This window comes from Oryzias latipes, chromosome 13 (assembly GCF_002234675.1).
Source record: "Oryzias latipes chromosome 13, ASM223467v1".
In the NCBI taxonomy this organism is placed as follows: Eukaryota; Metazoa; Chordata; class Actinopteri; order Beloniformes; family Adrianichthyidae; genus Oryzias; species Oryzias latipes.
The window spans coordinates 28,933,259-28,955,312 of record NC_019871.2 but is presented as its reverse complement, the minus strand read 5'-3'; the positions used below and the strand labels follow the sequence as shown (position 1 = coordinate 28,955,312).

Here is a 22,054-nt window from a genome sequence, read left to right as displayed (position 1 = left end):
TTGTTTTAAAAAAAAATCATAAATATTCCATGAAAATTTTAGTATGTCACATAATATTTACATGTCAATATTACATGTTCCACAGCGCTTACTCGTTTTATAATTAAGTAATTGTGTGGTAACTAAGTCTTGTGTGTCCAAGTCGTAAACTAGAAAGGACCACCTCCTCCCTCCTATTTCTTTCCCCACATTCCATCTCACATGGTGAAAACCAACTTCCTGTCTTCTCCCTCTCTCACCTCTCTTACCAGACGCCTATTCATTTTCTCTTAAGTCAATTCTTAATTTTAGCCCTACTCAGATCTATGTGTAAATCTGAATCATCCTTTATGGTTGTTAATTTTGCATTCTTATCTGCCAACTTGTTCCCTCAATACCAACATGGGCCGGTAAACATAAGAAATATGCTATTATTCACTTGTTGTCTATAGTTTGTGGGATATCTATCAATTAAGATGTCGGGTCTACTTCCTGAATGGCAACTGTCAAAATTGATCATTGAAGAACATGAGTCAGACCAACTGAAGCTCCTACTTGGTCTGACCTCCTCAACCCATTTAAGAGCTAACAATATTACCACCATCTCTCACAGCTCTCTCACAGCTAACTTATTGTTACGTTTCTTTTTAGCTCTTACAACACAACTGCTCTCTTCTTCTGCCTTTTATGCCCTGTGCACGTTGGCTATTTTGAAGTGCTGTCTGAATTGAGTGCCCTAGATGTTTCCGAGAAGAACCAGAGTGCATAGATGCTTACTAGATTGGTGAATATAGACCATGATACATTGCAATTGAGCAATTTTTTTGAGAAAAGTCGGAGCAGTTTGACAGTCGCTTCTTCTCTTGTTTTGAGTTCCATAGGAACAAAGTTTCACAGGTACGTTCGGAGCATAGTTACCACATACGTGACAAAAGTCTCCAGACACTCAGACTTTTGGGAAGAAGCTGCCTAAAAAGTGCTGAAGCTCTCAGCACCATGGACAGCAGCCTTCAACTGACAGACAGGACTTGAAACATAAGAAACTCTTAAACAGACAGATATCAGCTTCTGCAAAGTTATTCTCTTTTAGCGCAACTTATATTAAAACTTTTTTTTCAATTGGTTTGCATTTTCTTGATATTTTAACCACATTTTCAAATTTACAATCAATTGTGTATAAACAGATTTTGCAAAGTTGTACAGATCTGTTTTAGCTGGACTTTTTATGTCATGAAATGTGAAAATCCTGGCACGATGTGTAATGACTTTAAATCTCCACTAGAGAGCGCTCACATGGAAAATGTTATCTTCATTGTAAACTTCGTAATGAAAGGAAGTTGTCTAACATCCAACAAACATGTAATGGTTTAAGGAGAATAAAAGATTGATATTTAGTCTTTGAGGAGAAAGGAGTTTGGAATGAAGGAAGGTTTGTCTTTGTCTGCTCACGGATCAGAAAAGATCTGCTCTTGCTCTAAAGATGCAACACTGTAACTCCAAGTTCCTGAAACCGAGTCCTGACATTTATATAAGAAAATATTTAAAAATCTATATAAAATGTCTATAAAAAAGGAAAACAAATTTTCTGCAAACACTATTTCTGTGGAGCTTCGATGTCCTCCATTATACTGAAGATTGCATTTTACTGTCGAATGACTTGATTTTCTTCAAGTAAACAGTTTGATTCCTCAACAGAGTGAACTTTTTACACAAAGATTACAGGAACATTTATTTATTTTTGTTGACTTAGTGTGACATTTTCAAGCTTTTATCTTAACTTAATAAAACTAAGAACTAACGAGGTAATCCATAAATACTGAGGTTTCATCACAGGTGCGTCAATCAAAATGTGAGTCCAGCTGATCTGAGGAGAAAGACAATCAGCTGTTATGAACAGCAGCTGTGTTTCCTGCAGGAGGAACTTTTTTAAGCTCCTCTTGTTTGTTGGCTTCTCATTCCGTGTCTGAAAAGATGGGAGCTCAGTCGTTTGTGGCCCTTTGTGTTTTGGCTGTTTTCCTTAGCAATGGTATGTAGCTTTATTGGAAGGAGAATTTACTGCCGATTGAAATTTGTTTTACATAAACCATCAAAGCAAACATTTAACCTATAAAACTGTGTTTCTCCTTAGGTTTAAGCTTGCCAGTTGCTAGACAAACCCAGGATGCAAACCATAAAAATATTGGAAGAGGAGCTGGTGAGACTTGATGCTAGCAAAGTGTATCCAGAAAAAAATCCTGAGTGGATGTTTACTACTTTCTTTTCCTCCCCCTAAAGATTTGGCTTTAGAGAGCAGCTTTGATCTTCTACAGTCCCTGGATTCCAGGTTGGAAAATCTGGTTAAAGGTGAGAATTTGTAAAGAAATTTACAATATGGTGAACACGTGGCTTGGCTTTTCTGAAAAGGCTATGAGCGCCATAACAAACGCAAATGTTAAAGTAAATATTTGTTTTGTTAGTACAACTGGAAACCAATGAGGTGGAAGCTCATATAATGATAAGTCAAGACCAGACTGTGTCCGACGCCGCCAGCAACCAGACTGTGTCCGACGCCGCCAGCAACCAGACTGTGTCCGACGCCGCCAGCAACCAGACTGTGTCCGACGCCGCCAGCAACCAGACTGTGTCCGACGCCGCCAGCAACCAGACTGTGTCCGACGCCGCCAGCAACCAGACTGTGTCCGACGCCGCCAGCAACCAGACTGTGTCCGACGCCGCCAGCAACCAGACTGTGTCCGACGCCGCCAGCAACCAGACTGTGTCCGACGCCGCCAGCAACCAGACTGTGTCCGACGCCGCCAGCAACCAGACTGTGTCCGACGCCGCCAGCAACCAGACTGTGTCCGACGCCGCCAGCAACCAGACTGTGTCCGACGCCGCCAGCAACCAGACTGTGTCCGACGCCGCCAGCAACCAGACTGTGTCCGACGCCGCCAGCAACCAGACTGTGTCCGACGCCGCCAGCAACCAGACTGTGTCCGACGCCGCCAGCAACCAGACTGTGTCCGACGCCGCCAGCAACCAGACTGTGTCCGACGCCGCCAGCAACCAGACTGTGTCCGACGCCGCCAGCAACCAGACTGTGTCCGACGCCGCCAGCAACCAGACTGTGTCCGACGCCGCCAGCAACCAGACTGTGTCCGACGCCGCCAGCAACCAGACTGTGTCCGACGCCGCCAGCAACCAGACTGTGTCCGACGCCGCCAGCAACCAGACTGTGTCCGACGCCGCCAGCAACCAGACTGTGTCCGACGCCGCCAGCAACCAGACTGTGTCCGACGCCGCCAGCAACCAGACTGTGTCCGACGCCGCCAGCAACCAGACTGTGTCCGACGCCGCCAGCAACCAGACTGTGTCCGACGCCGCCAGCAACCAGACTGTGTCCGACGCCGCCAGCAACCAGACTGTGTCCGACGCCGCCAGCAACCAGACTGTGTCCGACGCCGCCAGCAACCAGACTGTGTCCGACGCCGCCAGCAACCAGACTGTGTCCGACGCCGCCAGCAACCAGACTGTGTCCGACGCCGCCAGCAACCAGACTGTGTCCGACGCCGCCAGCAACCAGACTGTGTCCGACGCCGCCAGCAACCAGACTGTGTCCGACGCCGCCAGCAACCAGACTGTGTCCGACGCCGCCAGCAACCAGACTGTGTCCGACGCCGCCAGCAACCAGACTGTGTCCGACGCCGCCAGCAACCAGACTGTGTCCGACGCCGCCAGCAACCAGACTGTGTCCGACGCCGCCAGCAACCAGACTGTGTCCGACGCCGCCAGCAACCAGACTGTGTCCGACGCCGCCAGCAACCAGACTGTGTCCGACGCCGCCAGCAACCAGACTGTGTCCGACGCCGCCAGCAACCAGACTGTGTCCGACGCCGCCAGCAACCAGACTGTGTCCGACGCCGCCAGCAACCAGACTGTGTCCGACGCCGCCAGCAACCAGACTGTGTCCGACGCCGCCAGCAACCAGACTGTGTCCTTCAGCCTTCTTCAATAAATGTTTCTTACATCTTAATGCATTGATGTATTGAAATGGCGAAATTGGTTTTAAGTTCAAAAAGGAAAGACAAACAGAACAAGGTACCTTTACGAGGAGAGCAGACAGATTTAACCAGTAAACCATTTCTGTCCACTCTGGCGCATGTTCTGCTGCCTCTTTTAATTTGTTTTGGGTTGTCCCTAAGTTACACGTGCGCTGACTTCTAAGGAGGGGAAATGGATAAAAACACAGCTGCAGCGCTATCAAACATTAATTGCAACATGTCTATACTTCCAGTCTTTTCATCTCCCTCCTTTCACTGCCCTGCAAAGCTTTTTCTCACGGATAAACTAACTCGGAGCGTCCTTCGATTCAGTTTGGACAAAGGTTCTAAGGAAAATGCTAAAAAGACGCAAAGAAACATTTTCTACCAAGGGTGTCACCTCCACCTTCCTGTGAAACGGATTCGGACACACACTTGATGATTAAATCACCTATAGGTGATGCAAATATGAGAACCTATATACATTATTCCAACATAATTCCCCCCTGTTTACTAGCTCAACCACATTTACACTTGGAGGGTGTGTGTTGGACACTTAGAGGCGACGCAGCTGGGTCTCTTCAGGTGTAATAGCTGTGGAGATGAGACGATTGCACAAAGAACGCAGGCAAGGAATACAACAGCATCCACACAAGGTCAAGATGGCCATAAATATTGCTTGGACACCAAAGCGGATGCAACCAGTGAGTGGTACTTCCCAAACACACCCAGCCAGGAGTCCCACATGGTATCAACACCGGAATGGTCCTTCATTTTACCATTTAGAGTGCGAAGGCCCTCTATGGCCTTGGTCAGACTGCCGTCTGCAGCGGTGTTAGGAATGAACGTGCAACACTGTTCACTGAACATGGTGCACATGCCACCCTTTTCAGCCCTCAGCATGTCGAGAGTGGTCCTGTTCTGGAATGCCATTATATATGTAACAGAAAGCTGTTCAGAACAGCTTCAAACCCTTTTCTTGTCCAGTTACCTAATTTTTGGGACGTTGTAGTGGATGTAGTCTGGTTGCTGTAGATCCTGTCCACGCCTTTGTCAGTCGTACACCACCAACAGAGTGAAGATTCCCAGCTGGCAGCCACCTGATGAACTTATATACATTCATCTGGTACTCCACGAGGAACCCCTATGGCATCTATGTAAGTAGGGTCAGTTTTTGTCAGCCACACTTCTCGCTTATGGCTAGGTCTCCATCTGTGAGGATAAATACTAGACATTTTAGCAACCAAAACGTCAACCGTACACAGAAAAAGGTAAAAGAATTAAGTTTCTAAATCTAGGCACTGAGTCCAGTTTCATCAATACATTTCTTCAGCCTATTCTTAATTGTACCATTCATTCTTTCTACTAACCCAGCACTCTGCGGGTGGTAGGCACAGGGATTCTTTAAGTCAATGTCAAGTCAAGTCAAGTCAACTTTATAAAGCGCTTTTAAAACAGCAGGAGGTGACCAAAGGGCTTAACAACGCAGAATAAAACAAAACAACAAACTAAAACAAACAGCATAAAATCAATAAATTAAAAAAAATAAAATAAAATAAATAAAACCAATAAAACCATCAACTCACGCTGAGTTAAACACCAGGGATGAAAAGTGGGTTTTTGACTTGGATCTAAAATCATTCAACAAACAGGCCTTCCTAATCCACATAGGGAGTGCATTCCACCAGCTGGGGCTAGCAACGGCAAATGCTCCATCCCCTCTGAGTTTCTGCCGTGTCCTTGGCACATCCAGGAGCAGCTGATCAGCTGATCTAAGTGAGCGGGAAGGCGAATGCAGATGTAGCAGCTGAGAGAGGTAGGGTGGAGCAAGACCATTTAAAGACTTAAAAACAAATAAAAGAATTTTAAAACCAACTCTAAAATGGACAGGCAGCCCGAACTGGTGTAACATGCTCTCGCTTCCACGTTCCAGTTAACAAGCGTGCAGCAGCGTTCTGCAGCAGCTGGAGACGGCACAAGGATGAGTGAGGGGCACCAAAGTAAAGAGAGTTACAGTAATCTAGCCGAGTTGTAACAAAGGCGTGGATTACTGTCTCAAAGTGCTTTCTTGATAAAAACGCTTTGACTTTAGCCAGCTGCCTTAATTGAAAGAAGCTGGATCTCACCACCGAACTGATCTGCTGGTCAAAATTAAAACCATTGTCCATCTTAACTCCTCAGTTTGTGACAGTAGATTTAACAGATTGAGTGAGAGAGCCCAGAGCTATTGGGTGTGACCCACTGTTGCCACTGGGACCAAAGACAATCACCTCTGTCTTTTCCTCATTGAGGTGGAGAAAATTAAGAGCCATCCAGATTTGTAATTCCTCCAAGCACTTAATTAAAGGGCTGATGTTATTAATTATTATTAATTATTAATATTATTAATTATTAAATTATTAATTCTTTGTTATTGTGTTAATGTGAAACATAGTTCCTATCCTTTTTATGATTTCATTAACAAAATGAGACCCATTGTCACTATAAATTTTTCATTTTTTTTTCCAGGTACACGATACAGAGATATTATATCTTTGCATAATGCTCTGGCTACTGTTATTGCACCAGGATGTTTTGTTGGGAACAATTCAATCCATTTAAAGAATGAATCTATTATGACCAGACAGAATTTTTCCTTCACTTTTGTTTAATTCTATAAAGTCCATGTGTATAACTTGAAATGGACATCAGGGAGTTGGAAACTTCCCACGTTTTGGTCTAAGATTTCCCTGAGCATCATTTGCGTTGATTTCTAGTCCGAATGTTTGGATAGGTTTTGTCACAAAAGGCCATGTCTGCTTCTTGCGTCCAGTTTACAGGGGAAGTCATTTTTAAATCTTCTTCATACATTCACTTTTGGAGGGAAACCGTTATTACGGCATAACTCGATACCCAGTTTCTGCGATAATTAGTCAGGCCTAAAAATGACATCATTTGCTTTTTCGTTAGAGGTTTTGGTGCTTGCATAATTGCAGTTTTAAGTTCTTCCATAATTGTGCATACTGCTGCGCTTAAATATGACCAAGTTATAAGATATTTTTTCTGTTCCCTGCACAGCTGTAAATTATTTATAACTGACTTTATGGCCTTCATCAGCTAAATGTTTTAACAGTGCCACTGAATCCTTCATACAATTTTTTTTTGTCTGGTGATGCTATCACAACATCATCCACATAAATTAGTTTTTGACTTCCCCCTGGAGGTTGGAATTTTGCCATGCTCGCTATCATTACTGGAGAATAAATAGTAGGGCATTCGCACTAACCTTGCGGTAGTCTGGTGTAAGTGTACCTTTGGCCGTCATATGTGAACACAAACCAGTACTGGCTGTCCTTGTGGACAGGCACAGGAAAGAATGCATTACTGATGTCTACCACTGTGAAGACAGCTTCATCCGATCGTAAGGAGTCAGGTGATGTTGTTGGATGTACGGATGTACGGGGTCAGGCACACAGGGTGCTCTTTGAATAACTGCATTGTTGCAGCTGTCCCCAACTTACCCCCTTCCTCATATAACCTCATAATAGGGTGAGGGGGTGGGGGGCTTAGCCTGCGATGAGCCTTGGGGGGGGTTTACTAGGCAGTGGCCCCCCCTCCTATGGTTGCCGTATGGAGTGGGCCCCCCCTCTTTCGGTTTTATTTGCACCTTAGACATGTAGGGCCCTTGGTAGGGGGGGTGCTTGGACATCACTGCCAGCAATCAGCAGATGTCCTCCTAGCACCCTACCCGCCAATTTTAACCGCACCTTAGACATTTAGGGCCCCTTGGTGGGGGGGGTGAGGGGACATCACTGTGAGTAATCAGGAGATGTCCCCTTAGTGCCCTACCCGCCAATTTTAACTGCACCCCCCTTAGTACACACACCCCTCCCCCCTCAATATATACATCCCAACATAAACACACACACATGCACACACACACCCTCTTAAACACACATACACGCACACATATTTTGCAAGGAAGGTGGGACCTAGGACCATCTGTCCCCTGCTTCTTCCCTGGTGGGGGGTACGGGCCCCTTTGCAACGGCGGCCGTGTCCCCGGGGTGCCGGCTTCCTGGGCCCGGCGGTGCTCTCTCCGCGCGGTGGGGGGGTTCACATTACATCTGAGCCGGGGGTGTTGGTGTCCCTGGGGGGTGGGTTCTGGTCCTTGCTCCTGAGCGCTGGGCCCCGCCAAATTTCCAACTGTGGCCGAGCCTGGTCGGGCCATATTTACAACACCCCTTGTGGGCCCTCTTTTTTCCCCGGGGTTCCCCCCTCCTGGGCGGGGGCGGCGGGCCCCTGCCTTGCTCCTCCCTGGACCAACCGTGGGCCGGGCGGATGGCTGCCTGGAGTGCGGAGCGGGTCTCCCTTGGGGGGTCCTGGCTCGTACCTGGGGTTGGGGCGGGGGGATGCCCAGAACTCCTGGGTGGTGGTGGGGTGCTCGTCTGGGGCTGTGGGCGTCCCTCTCCGGTGGGGCCCTGCATTGGGTTCTCCCGGCGCGGCGGGGGGGCTGTTCTCCTGGTTGGGCTGGGGCGGCCCTCTCTTTCCCTCCGTGCCTCCCTGCTCTCTGGCTCTGGGGGCCTTGCGGCGGTCCTGCTGGCCCTGGCCTGGGTGGCGGGCTTGGTCGCCCGGGCGGCGGTTGTTCCCTGCCGGTTTCCGTGTGGCGTGGGGGGGATTCCGGCTGCCGCTGCTGCTGCGGTGGGGGTCTTGGGGTGGGGATGGCTGGGCGCTCTCCCTCCTTCTTTACACATTCCACCATCCATTTTAGAAGAACATGAGCACTCACCTGAGCACGGGTGTTGGCTCACCTTTGCACTGGCGGTTTGCGTGACTGAATGACTGAAATGTTTCACACTAGTTGGTTTTAAGGCATAAGTATGCGTGTGAGCACTATCTGTTTTGTGTACATGTCGACAGATGGACATTTTTGCAGCTAACAGGTGTGTTTGACACTTGGGTGTGTGTGTGGACAGGCTCCGCCCTTTTTGTACTGCATTTGAGCCTTACCATGGTGATTAACAACCAGTAAACTTGTTGCTTTATGCTGCTTCATGGTCTTATCCCCCTTCCCCTCCTACTATCACCCTCCTTCCCCCCCTCTCTCTAACGTCCCTCTCTCTTCTTCCCCTCTTTCTTTTTCCGTCCGGTCCAACACCAAAGATCTTCAAACATGTTTGAAATTAATAAAGTTTGGCCTCAATTACAAAAGGGGTTTATTCAGACATACCTTTGGTTTGTCTGAAGATTAATAACCCCTCTTGTTAAAGTAAAATATGTCCAACACAAGAGGCCCTCAGCTCTCATCTGTTTGCCCAGCTGTTGGACAGGACAAGGTTAAAAAAAAAAAAAAAAAAGAATAACTGCATTGTTTACCACTTGTAAGTCTTGTACCATCCTCCAACAAGTGGAGGGCGCCTGTTCTTTCACTGGAAATACAGGAGTGTTAAATGGTGAATTATTGCACTTGATAATTACTTCTGCAGCTATTAAATCTTTAATTACTAGTTTAATACCTTCTTGTGCATCTGGTTTTAAAGGGTACTGTCGAACACATGGTCTAAATTCTGTTCTTGGTCCAATCTGAACTGGTAAAGTGCCTTTAATTAACCCTAAATCTGTGGGTCCTTTAGACCACAGGGTTTTCAGGGAGATCTTTTAACAAATCTTCCTCCTTCTCAGTTATTTGGAAATGAGGATCAATTCCAACTTTATAATCTCCAAATAACATTTACAAGCTAATAACTAACGGATAACTGGTATATTAACTCACCCTTTACAGGTCAGTTGTTAATAGTTTGTTAACCATCTACTAGTGACGCTTTATGAAAACAAAATGGGTGGAACAAGTTCAAGGTATAAAAATATGTAATATTCAAAATATCAGATGCTTTATCTCAACCTTCTTTCACTAATAGCTTTTTCTGTGAACCGTACTTGACCAAAGAAACACCACAAATGAAGTGTTGAACACTGTTTATTCCTTTTCCACACATACTGAGCCGTCACATGGTAGATCAGCAGAATAAAACAGAATTTAGGAACTTTTTGAGCAGAACACTGGTTAAACAGATCTTTTAATGTCCATACATCACAGCAATGTCATGGATTACCCGTCCTAGCGGCCCTTTGCGATGCTGACGGCCAAGCCACTCATGCCATAACTCTGAGATGGTCTAACAGTAACTCTTCTGTACGATTTCCCCTGAGTCTCCACACATTTTCTTCAACTGTTCTCCAGGCTCTCTCTATGTGTTGAGTATGTGCACCTGTTTGGGCATCGACATATGACACACTGTGATTGACAGTGAAATGAGTGTAACCTAGCTGAGGTAAAGCATTGTGATAAGCCCGCCATTCCTCAATTTTTATTGTAGAGCCTATTTTAACATGGTGAGCTATAAGTGGCACCAGATCTCTCCTTCTTCTCTCGACCAAACGAAGAATAGGTTTAGCATGTCTTCTCCCCCTCCGGTTAACACCTAGCATCCCAAACACCCACTTCATCCTCTTCCACCCACCAGCCATTCGTCCCCGTCCATACTGTTGAAAACATGAAATATTAGAAATTGTTCTTCATCAAACCAAAAAAATATCTGTCATTCAATGATAATTAGTATATTTGCATTATTACGTAATAGTGCTTGCCTTTCTTTTAAGTCTAAAGTGGCTCTCATCAACTGTGACAAACTGCTGCTGCCCCCCGATGTACTGGCCTCTTGCTTGCTAGCCAGAGAGCAGGGAGGCACGGGGGGAAAGAGAGCGCCGCCCCAGCCCAACCAGGAGAGAAGCCCCCCCGCCGCGCCGGGAGAGCCCAACGCAGGGCCCCACCCGAGAAGGGCGCCCACAGCCCCAGACGAGCAGCCTATCACCACCCAGGAGTTACGGGCATCCCCCCGCCCCAACCCCAGGTACGAGCCAGGACCCCCCAAGGGAGACCCGCCCCGCACTCCAGGCAGCCACCCACCCGGCCAACGGATGGTCCAGGGAGGAGCAAGGCAGGGGCCAGCCGCCCCCGCCCAGGGGGGGAGCATCCCGGGGAAAAAGGGGGCCCACGAGGGGTGTTGTGAACTTGGCCCGACCAGGCTCGGAGTTTTGGCGGGGCCCAGCACCCAGGGGCAAGAACTAGAACCCACCCCCTAGGGACACGGACACCCTCGGCTCAGGTGTAATGTGACACCCCCCCCACAAACCGGCACCCCGGGCACACGGCCGCCGTTGCCAAGGGCCCCGTACCCCCCACCAGGGAAGGGGTAGGGGACAGATGGTCCTAGGTCCCACCTTCCTTGCAAAATGTGTGTGCATGTATGTGTGTTTGTGAGGGTGTGTGTGTGTTTGTGTTGGAATGTATATTTTTAGGGGGTGAATAGTGTTGATATTTTTTATAGCAGATATGCACCCCCTTTTAGCGTGTTGTAATCATGTACATACATGTACATTGTTTAGTTTATAGTAGTGTGTATCTAGAAATTAAAGGGTAACAGTAACAACAGGGCAGTTGCTGACTCCACGCTCAGACCATAAAAATGCAAAAGAAAAAGAAAAAAAGGAGTGGGGCTCGTGAGGGCAGGCTGAGCTGGGAAGATGTGGTCTGGATCTGAGATTGACATTGACGTTAACTCATAGACTGTAAAAACAATGTACGACTCGAGGTGCACCATTGCTTCCTGACACGGGCGCCGCCGTGTTGAAATCAGTAAACAGTTATTGAGTCGCTCTGAGTCATCGGGACAGTAGTTGCCCATAGATACGATGACTCAGTTGATGAATCCCGAAAATCAACTTCACTACCTCATGTCAGGGGCAGAAGGCAGATGGTTATAAATTGAGGAGTTAAAAAAGTTTATTTTAATTGTCAAAAATTTGGCAAGAAGGACCAATAGTCAGCATGTTTACCCTAATCTTAACGTGAGTTTAGATGCACTCTTATTAGCACAAATAAATAGATTTAATTTTCACAAGAAATTCTTTAACAAATTATCAATGTGTGTCGTCATTTATTCAATAAAAAGAAACTTACCATGCATAGTGATCCACACAGAGTGATTCCCTGAATTTCATCTTGTGTTTGCATTTTTTGCATCTCATCCATCTTCTTACACTGACCAAAAATATAAACACAACGCTTTTGTTATTGCTCCCATTTTTTATGGTATGAACTCAAATATTTGAAACATTTTCCACATACACAAAATAACCAGTTCTCTGAAATATTGTTCACAAATCTGTCTAAATCTGTGATAGTGAGCACTTTCCTTTGCCAAGACAATCCATCCCACCTCGCAGGTGTGCCATATCAAAATGCTGATTAGACAGCATGATTATTGCACAGGTGTGCCTTAGACTGGCCTCAAGAAAAGGCCACTCTGAAATCTTCAGTTTTGTTTTATTGAGGGGGTCAGGGGACTCAGACAACCAGTCAGTATCTGGTGTGACCACCATTTGCCTCATCAAGTGCGACACATCTCCTTCGCATAGAGTTGATCAGGTTGTCTATTGTGGCCTGTGGAATGTTGTTCCACTCTTCTTCAATGGCTGGGCGAAGTTGCTGGATATTGGCAGGAACTGGAACACGCTGTCGTATACGCCGATCCAGAGCATCCCAAACATGCTCAATGGGTGACATGTCCGGTGAGTATGCTGGCCATGCAAGAACTGGGATGTTTTCAGCTTCCAATAATTGTGTACAGATCCTTGCAACATGGGGCCATGCATTATCATGCTGCAACATGAGGTGATGTTGTTGGATGTACGGCACAACGATGGGCCCCAGGATCTCGTCAGGGTATCTCTATGCATTCAAAATGCCATCAATGAAATGCACCTGTGTTCTTCGCCCATAAAATATGCCTGCCCATACCATGATCCCACCACCACCATGGGCTACTCGATCCACAACATTGACATCAGAAAACCGCTCACCCACACGACGCCACACACGCTGTCTGCCATCTGCCCTGAACAGTGTGAACTGGGATTCATCCGTGAAGAGAACACCTCTCCAACGTGCCAGACGCCATTGCATGTGAGCATTTGCCCACTCAAGTCGGTTACGACGACGAACTGGAGTGAGGTCGAGACCTCCATGAGGACGACGAGCATGCAGATGAGCTTCCCTGAGACGGTTTCTGACAGTTTGTGCAGAAATTCTGTGGTTATGCAAACCGATTGTTTCAGCAGCTGTCCGAGTGGCTGGTCTCAGACGATCTTGCAGGTGGACATGCTGGATGTGGAGGTCTTGGGCTGGTGTGGTTACACGTGGTCTGCGGTTGTGAGGCTGGTTGGATGTGCTGCCAAATTCTCGGAAACGCCTTTGGAGACGACTTATTGTGGAGAAATGGACATTCAATTCCCTAGCAACAGCTCTGGTGGACATTCCTGCTATCAGCATGCCAATTGCACGCTCCCTCAAAACTTGCGACATCTGTGGCATTGTGCTGTGTGATACAACTGAAGATTTCAGAGTGGCCTTTTCTTGTGGCCAGTCTAAGGCACACCTGTGCAATAATCATGCTGTCTAATCAGCATCTTGATATGGCACACCTGCGAGGTGGGATGGGTTGTCTTGGCAAAGGAGAAGTGCTCACTATCACAGATTTAGATTTGTGAACAATATTTCAGAGAACTGGTTAGTTTGTGTATGTGGAAAAAGTTTCACATCTTTGAGTTCATACCATAAAAAATGGGAGCAACACCACTATTCCTGAGTTTCAGTGACTAGCTCCCGCCAGATTACCTTCGAATTGTAAACTATAATAATTCGGTGTAATGAGGATAAAACAAACCAATCATATTTGTATTCATGGGCTAGGGGCGGTGTCATGCGGCCTCCTGCATCATATCGGCTGGTTATCAACTTGTCAATCACCGTTGTAGGCCCATTTTGATTAGTTGCAGCCGGCGACAACCTAGACAGATGCGCCCATTTTTCACTCACAAGTCATGTAGCAAGTTGGATTTCAAGGCATAGAGATGAACACACGGTCTGGTAAAATGTCGAACCCCAGTGGGAATGCGCAAACTACCGCAATAAATCCACGTACTGTCGGAAAAAAGAGGAAGAAGTCAACAGCGGGAATTTCGGGGGGAGGGAAACTTCAACTGTGGACCAGCCGGATGTGCACATGATGATGGACGACGGTGTCGGTAAGCAAACGTGTTATCCCTTCTTTCAATGAAAAGAAGCTTGATTGGGATTGATTAAACATCGGATTTGTTGATTTGTTTTACACAATTCAACCATATTAGTGAAGCCAGTGGCTAGGGCACAATCTTCCTGCACGACTCGTGCCACGAGCGCTCCAAAAATGTGCCCCCCCTCCGCAGTTTTTCTAGACTAAAACCGCTCATTTCCACGTCTAAGTTAATGAAATGTGCGCAAGGGCACCCTTACTGTCGTGTGTTCTTGTTGTAATTACAGTATTTGCACTCTGCGAAGAACACTGGAGGAGCCCGTACACGTGTGTGTGTGTGTCTGTGGTGGTGGTGGTGGTGGGGGGTTAACGCGCGGGGCAAACCAACTTGGCTGCAGAGGACGTGGACAGGTGAACAGGTACATAGGCGGGGAGGGGCTTAGACACCGCTTATGACCACAGATCCCGCAACAAACTAACAGCTGCTTCCAAATAGAAAATAGTTTTCATCCATAAAATGGATGTAATTCATTGGGTTTACTGGATTTTCTGAAAAATGGAAGGAGAATAAACACGTCTGCATCAAAGTGAATTTGTTTCTCTTATCTCATCTTGACTCTGGGTGTTTGACAGACAGAAAAGTCTATTCCAGGTTGTGGAAAATGGACAAAAGATCAAATAAAACATCAGCGTCCAGTGTAGAAAGTAGAAAACACTCCAAGGATATAAGAATGCAGGCGGGGTCCAAAATTAAAAACTCGCTAGGTGCCAAATATGACCAAATTTACTGATGGAGGAGTAAAATTAAGAGCAACATTTGGCTAATGAAGGTTTGCTCTTCATTAGCCTAGTCTTGTTAATGAGCTCATTGGTGACCCTTCAGAACATCAAAACATTTTTTTAAAAGGTCATATTTTATACATTTACCCTAACCTGGCTTTTATAATTAGAATTTGTTCTTTATGGTATCATTTCAGAAGAAAGAGCTTAAACGATGTGAGGCCAAGAAGAAGAAGCAGCACAAAGTCACCAAAAAAATCTGTGACCTGCCTAAGGAGAGAGACTCCCTCTGCCAACAAGTTGGTCAAAGTAAGTGGGCCCACAGTTTTGTTTGGTTGTTCGAAACAGGACTGCACACCTGGTAATAATACTTTGGTGCTTTGTGAAATATATATATTGAGGGAAAGAAAGGCCAACATTTAATGGTGAGAAGGCCCTCATCAAAACATGGGGCTGGGGGCTACGGCCAAAAAAAAAAAACAAAAAACTTTCTCTAAGTTGTCCTCATACTCCCTCTTCTGCTAAAGACCTTCAAACGGATTTTGCTGCTTGTGATTTGATGCTCTAAGTTTAAAGTCACCACCCCAGTGACCAAATTTTCCTTTTGAGTCACCAGCCACAATCAATAATGTGTTTCATTTCCTATCACAAATAAGTTGTTTTTGTTTCCTTTAGCACAGCAGCAGAACATGTCTCTTAAAAAGACCCCCATGCATCGCCTAAGGGATCAACTGTAGTCTGAACCAGCTGACGAGAATTAAAACTTTTTTTTTTGAGAAAATGAAATGATCTAAAAGTAATTCGTAAATGGCATGAAGACATTTTTAATATCATGCAACTGTAAACTATAACTAAAACATGCATTGAAAGCAAGGACAGATTTACTCCAAGAAGCAAAGTGCTGGGTAAAAAAAGGCCAGATTCTCCCAAAAAATGGGAAAATCTTGAACTACAAAATTGAATTAATTGATCAAATTCATTTATTGCCCCGGTCTATTGGAACACAAATGTGTTATTGCACAGTTAATACCTAAAAGATAATAGCCTATCTGTAGCATCGAATAACAGCAAAAAAATCTGTTCAACTGATGACCCACAGTTTTGCTGATTGATTACATAGCAAGTCTTGGGAAACATAAATGTTAAAAGAATGTATGTGAGTTGACTTGTATTATCATAGGTAATAATTTCAAATGAACTATTAAATTGTGCTTTTTTATTATGTTGTTTATACAGATAACAGTGGGACAAATGATTCATCTTCCTCGGCCAACACATCTCCTGGTGCATCTTCTTTGTCTTCATCCTCCAGCTCATCCAGCTCCACTTCATTCAGCTCCTCTTCATCCAGCACCTCATCAACTGATTTTTCATATCGGAAATTGAAGAAAAAACGCAAGAAAACAAAAGATGCAACGCCACTGGAGTAAAAAAAAAGGACAAAAGAAAGAAAAAGAAGACAAAAAGGGAACACAGCAGGCGAAGAAGTAAGCGTGAAAAGAGGACAGCAAAAAGGCCACTCCCCTCATGTGTGTCAGGGTGTCGAGCATGGAGACATCACATGTGTCTCTCTGTGTTTCTGTTTGTCTGTATCTCTCTTTTTCTGTCTATCTGTCTTTCTGTTTTTGTATAAAGTTTTTTTTCAAAATGTATGTCCTGGTGGGTATGGTATTGTGAACTCTCCAATTGCCTTGTGTGTGTAATCTTCATTACTTTTTGCAACCACATAGCATCTGTGTTTGTGTCCCAGTGTTGATTCACTTATTTTATGTTTGTTGTACTTAAATTTCTATCTGTTTCAGCACGTCATCCTCAAGAGGTCACAAGAGATACAAGAAAGTCTTAAGGCTTACAAGAAAGGGAGAAAGCTGAGTTTGGCATATCAAAAGGTCGGTGTTGACCGAAACACCATTGTCAGCAATGCTCCGATCTGTGAATTGGCTGTGGTGGCCCCAAAGACAAATAAGGAGTTGCTGGGTGCCCACACGCCACAGCAACGACTTCTGGACTTTTCAAAAAAATGTCTGGAAGTGATAAAATAGTGATCCATACCTTTTAAGGGATGTTGAACATCAAAACAGGAAGGGAAAACTGATTCCTCTGTCTAGGAAAGCGTAGGTGTAACACTGCGGGATGGTGTCATAGAGTAGTTCAATGTAGCTCAGGTCCGGTTGACCAAATATATTGAGTTAAAATTGTTCTATAGCAAAAATGCCAATGGCTTGTTATTGATTCATTTGTTTTCTCTGTTCTGCTCAAAAAGTTCCAAAATTCTGTTTTATTCTGCTGATCTGCCATGTGACGGCTCAGTATGTGTGGAAAAGGAATAAACAGTGTTCAACACTTCATTTGTGGTGTTTCTTTGGTCAAGTACGGTACACAGAAAAAGCTATTAGTGAAAGAAGGTTGAGATAAAGCATCTGATATTTTGAATATTACATATTTTTGTACCGTGAACTTGTCCTACCCATTTGCTTTTCAACAAAGCGTCACTAGTAGATGGTTAACAAACTATTAACAACTGACCTGTAAAGTGTGAGTTAATATACCAGTAATGCGTTAGTTATTAGCTTGTAAATGTTATTTGGACATTATTATAAAGTTGGAATTGATCCTCATTTGCAAAATCATTAGTAAGTAATTTATTAACAGTTTCATCTCGATCTGACTAATTAATAAGGTACAGTTAGAACTCATTAATATACGGGAAACAGGTCATTTATAGCTCACTAACTAAAAGCTTGTTAGTTATCTGCTGTCTATCTATAAGATACATTTATAAATCCTTAACTAATTCAATTCAATTCAATTTTATTTGTATAGCCCAAAATCACAACAACAGTCGTCTCGATGGGCTTCGAAGGGAAACATGAACTCAAAAGGATCGTGAATACAAAGAGTGCAATAGTAAAATACTAAAATGAACTAACAAACTGACTCAGCTATACTGGCATCCCTGCCCTTAGACCCCCCTTCACGGTAAGGAAAAACTCCCAAAAAACCGGATTCCGGACAGCATTTCTTTGCTCGTGATATACCTTCCACTAATCAAGTCACAACATGCCATCGTCTGACATTGATTATACAAAACTGAGTGAAGAAAGTATTGTCCATTTATTTCAAGCTACAAATCATGCATATGGAAGAAAATCCTCATCTGAAGGCAATAGAACCGGGCTCACATTCCCAAGAAAAAGCATTGGATCCTCATGATGAACTGAAAAGGATGAAGAATTTAACTCCAAATTTTGGCTTTCACGCAATGTTTCTTCCTCATATTCTCTTACCTGATCCAAAAAGTGAGTCCAGCAAAATGAAAGGTTTCTGTAGTGTAGTGGTTATCACGTTCGCTTAACACGCGAAAGGTTCCCAGCTCTAAACTGGGCAGAAGCATGTGTTTACTTCTTAAATTGGAGACGTCTGGAGATATGACAGTTTTGTAGTGTTGCTTTTGGAACGGAACTTATTTGCTGATCATGTCTCTAACGACAAGCAAACATGCTGTGAAAGGCCAGTTAGCTCAGATGGTTTAGAGCGTGATGCTAATAACGCCAAGGTCATGGGTTCAATCCCCATACTGGCCAAAGGCATTCTACACTGGTAGCTAGTAGTTTGATGAAAATTAACTGGAGAAAATTACAGATTTCCCTCATACATAGTCGGAGTGGAATATGTAAACCATCCAAAATGCTACTTTTTCAAAAGGTGACGCAAAACCTTTACTGGATTATTGTTGGTAATGATGTTCATGATCATCACAGCAAGTTTGAAGTAGATTAACTGGAGAAAAGCAGAGATATTGACATGATAGACCAATTCAGGCCTCCTCATTCATAGTCACATAGAGTATAATATGTTTATAAACTAAATCCAATAACTAACTAAATATAAACTAAATGTGATTTCAGTGAGGTGTGTGTAAATTCTGGTCAGTTTGTGTCAAGTGAATTCAAGACACTTTTGGGTTGTGGCACAAACTAACTACTCTGTTTTTATTTCTTCAAAGGAAAACATGCAGCAAATTAGAAGATGGTGATGTCTTCATCTAATAACTAACTTTCCAATGCTGTAAGTGCTCTTTAACCCTTGTGCTATCTTAGATGACCCCACCCTTACATTGACGTGCTATTCCTACCATGACAAAGGTGGATAAAGGTGGAAAGATTTCATGTAATCCATGGACACCAGTGAAGATCACAAATCATTGAAGAAAAAAGGTTCAGAGCACTGTCTAGTGGGTCTAGATGACCCAACTCCCAATGTTAAAGTGCCAAGGATACCACAAGGGTTACACGATCACACTTTTAACCCTTGTGCTATCTTTGATGACCCCACCCTTACATTGACGTGTTCTCCCTACCATGACAAAGGTGGATAAAGGTGGAAAGATTTCATGTAATCCATGGACACCAGTGAAGATCACAAATTATTGAAGAAAAAGGTTCAGAGCACTGTCTAGTGGGTCTAGATGACCCAACTCCCAATGTTAAAGTGCCAAGGATACCACAAGGGTTACACGATCACACTTTTAACCCTTGTGATATCTTTGATGACCCCACCCTTACATTGACGTGTTCTCCCTACCAAGACAAAGGTGGATAAAGGTGGAAAGATTTCATGTAATCCATGGACACCAGTGAAGATCACAAATCATTGAAGAAAAAAGGTTCAGAGCACTGTCTAGTGGGTCTAGATGACCCAACTCCCAATGTTATAGTGCCTAGGATAGCACAAGGGTTACAATCCTTATTTTATTATTACATATTTTACTGAAAACTCTATGGATTGACCTTTTATTCAAATTTTGATAGTGAACATTCATTGTCGTTGATTCACCAAGGTCTGAAGAAGAAAGAATGCAGCCAGAAAAAGGCGTCGGGAGGAGCAGAAACTCCAGCTGAAAGGAGGTCATTGAATTCACGAGGTACATATTGAAGCTCTTCTCTGAGGCTATTGTGAATCCCTCTGCCACTTTCAGGATGAAGATGATGCTTCACTGAAAAAGATGCCTTCTGAATCCATCTCATCAGGTAGTATTGAAGCTAGAGCTGTTGTACACATTCATTCATAGTTTTTTCCTGCATGCTTTCATTCTGTTAGATTATTTAGGTGACCTGAGATGCCCCTTCATATAATAGAATATTGTATTTATTATAAAACTTTAGGAGATGCGATGTCCAGGATCTTTTTTTAGTGTCATTCCTATCTTTTCTTTTTCATTCTGTTCTCTTTGTAGAGGAAGGTGACATGAGAACCAGCAGTGTGACTGGAAGGAATGTATGGATCTTTCTGAACTCTCCATTTGTTGCAATCTCCAGTATCTACTCTAAGAATTCCTAAACTTCCGGGTAATAGAGCACACCTGATTATAAGCCACACCCACCCAATTTCAAGAACTACGTTTATTTCTTACATACATAAGCCGCATCAGTCTTCAAGCCTCATGTTGTAATCAACACGATCAGCCTGACACTGAACATCCTTACTCCCAGTCTTGAGACACCTTTCGGTCTCACTGTGGGAGGAGTCAACATTGCATCAGCCCATGTATGTGAACGTATCCACATCTGCCAAACAGCATGGACCTGACTTCTGTTTACAAGTTCCTCAGTTATGTTTTTTTTTTTTAACTTATTGACAATTGAGGTATCATACATAAAATTACAGAGAGTAACCATATAATCAACATTACATCCCTCAGTTATGATGAGGAAATTTACACCCGCGACTCCCCACTTCCCATGAGTCTTAGGGGCTTAACCCCCGGGTCGCCACACTGTTGTACGTGTTTAAGAATGAGCCTCTGCGCAGCGCGTGTGCCAGAAGTTTCCTTCCACAACAGTGACACACTGTTACTCCGCAGACGCCTCTGCGCCCCGCCCTTTCCCCGCGGGTCCTAGTCTCTCCCTTCCTATCTTCTCTGACACCCCTCGTGAGGGGGGTGCCAGGGAGGAGCGCTTCGTGCCCGCTGCATCCGGTCCCTGCGCGTGGCTGCCAGTGGACGGAGCAAATCGTGTCCGTGCAGAGCAATCGGACTTAATACGTTTTGTGTTTGAGGATGCTTTGTTACGTGTGGAAGCCTTCAGACTGCCATCTGTCCCGCAGCTCTATGTGAAAGAGCAGCCGAATTCAGGAGGACCATGTCTCCATCTCATACAGCGGCTTTGGGGCGGTGTGAGCTTTTCAAAGCAAAGTTCCGCTCAGTCCTTGTTCAAACTGTTCAAACCATCACGTGGAATTGTGTTTCCAGTCGTGTCCAGACAAAATAAAGGCTGAAGTTATTCCCACATATTTACGTGCAGCCAAGGTGCAGATTGCGGTGTTTCCCGTATCGATTTATGTTCCTTAAAGGCTAAATTTTGTTGTTAGCGCATGTTAGCCTTCACCTTCTAACTAACCCTTCTTCCGGCTTCGTTCTGCCACAAAAAAGCACTGACCACACAGATTAAAAATAAAATGATGAGCGAACAGGGGCTTCATAACAATAATAAAAGCATGTTTAAAAGATCATCTCATATATTACGGAGCTACTAAATAGATGGGCTAGTGTCAGTGTGACTCAGAGGTAAATTCACTCCTGAGCTTGCGCTGTTCTCTCCGTCACGCAGCAGACTGGCTTTTCCAATCCCGTTGGTGATGGTGGATTTTTTCACGCTGCTTAACTTGAAAGCTGAGTCATATTGTAGTGGCGATTAAGTGCACGTTGGGTCTAATGGCACCAAAGGATTGTGGGATGCAGCTGGGCATGATTGTTTCTTTTTGTTGAACCATGACTGGAGTGTCTAAGACCTGAAGTCAAGTCCATGCTGTTTGGCTGCTAAGAGGTGTGTCGAAAATAAATTAGCTTGCTGCTCAAAGTTGGATCGCCGCCAGCAACCTGCGCGATGCCAGGGGGGGGCGCAGTAGTAGCGGTTTTAGGCACAGGTAATACGGGCAATTGCTCAGGGTGCAAAAGGGGGGCTGCAGTGAAAGCGGCTCAGTGCTTGGAAAAAAATCTGCGCCACTGTTGGTTTCCTATTATCGGTTATATCACAGAGTTTGGAACAGCCTGAAACTGTGAACTGCAGTCCCTGTTTATTTCAGGCACTGTAAGCTTTTTTTCTGTTTTAGACTATAACAGGGTTTGTGTGTGGCCAAATACATTTAATATTTGTTGAAAGTGGA

The 22,054-nt window shown here is 44.6% G+C and overlaps 1 non-coding gene across 1 annotated transcript; it reads left to right on the top strand.

The window, feature by feature from the left end:
- The first annotated feature begins 18,399 nt into the window (after window positions 1-18,399).
- trnai-aau lies at window positions 18,400-18,474 on the top strand. Its single transcript has one exon. It is a non-coding gene; the product is annotated as a tRNA-Ile (tRNA).
- The last annotated feature ends 3,580 nt before the right edge of the window (window positions 18,475-22,054 follow it).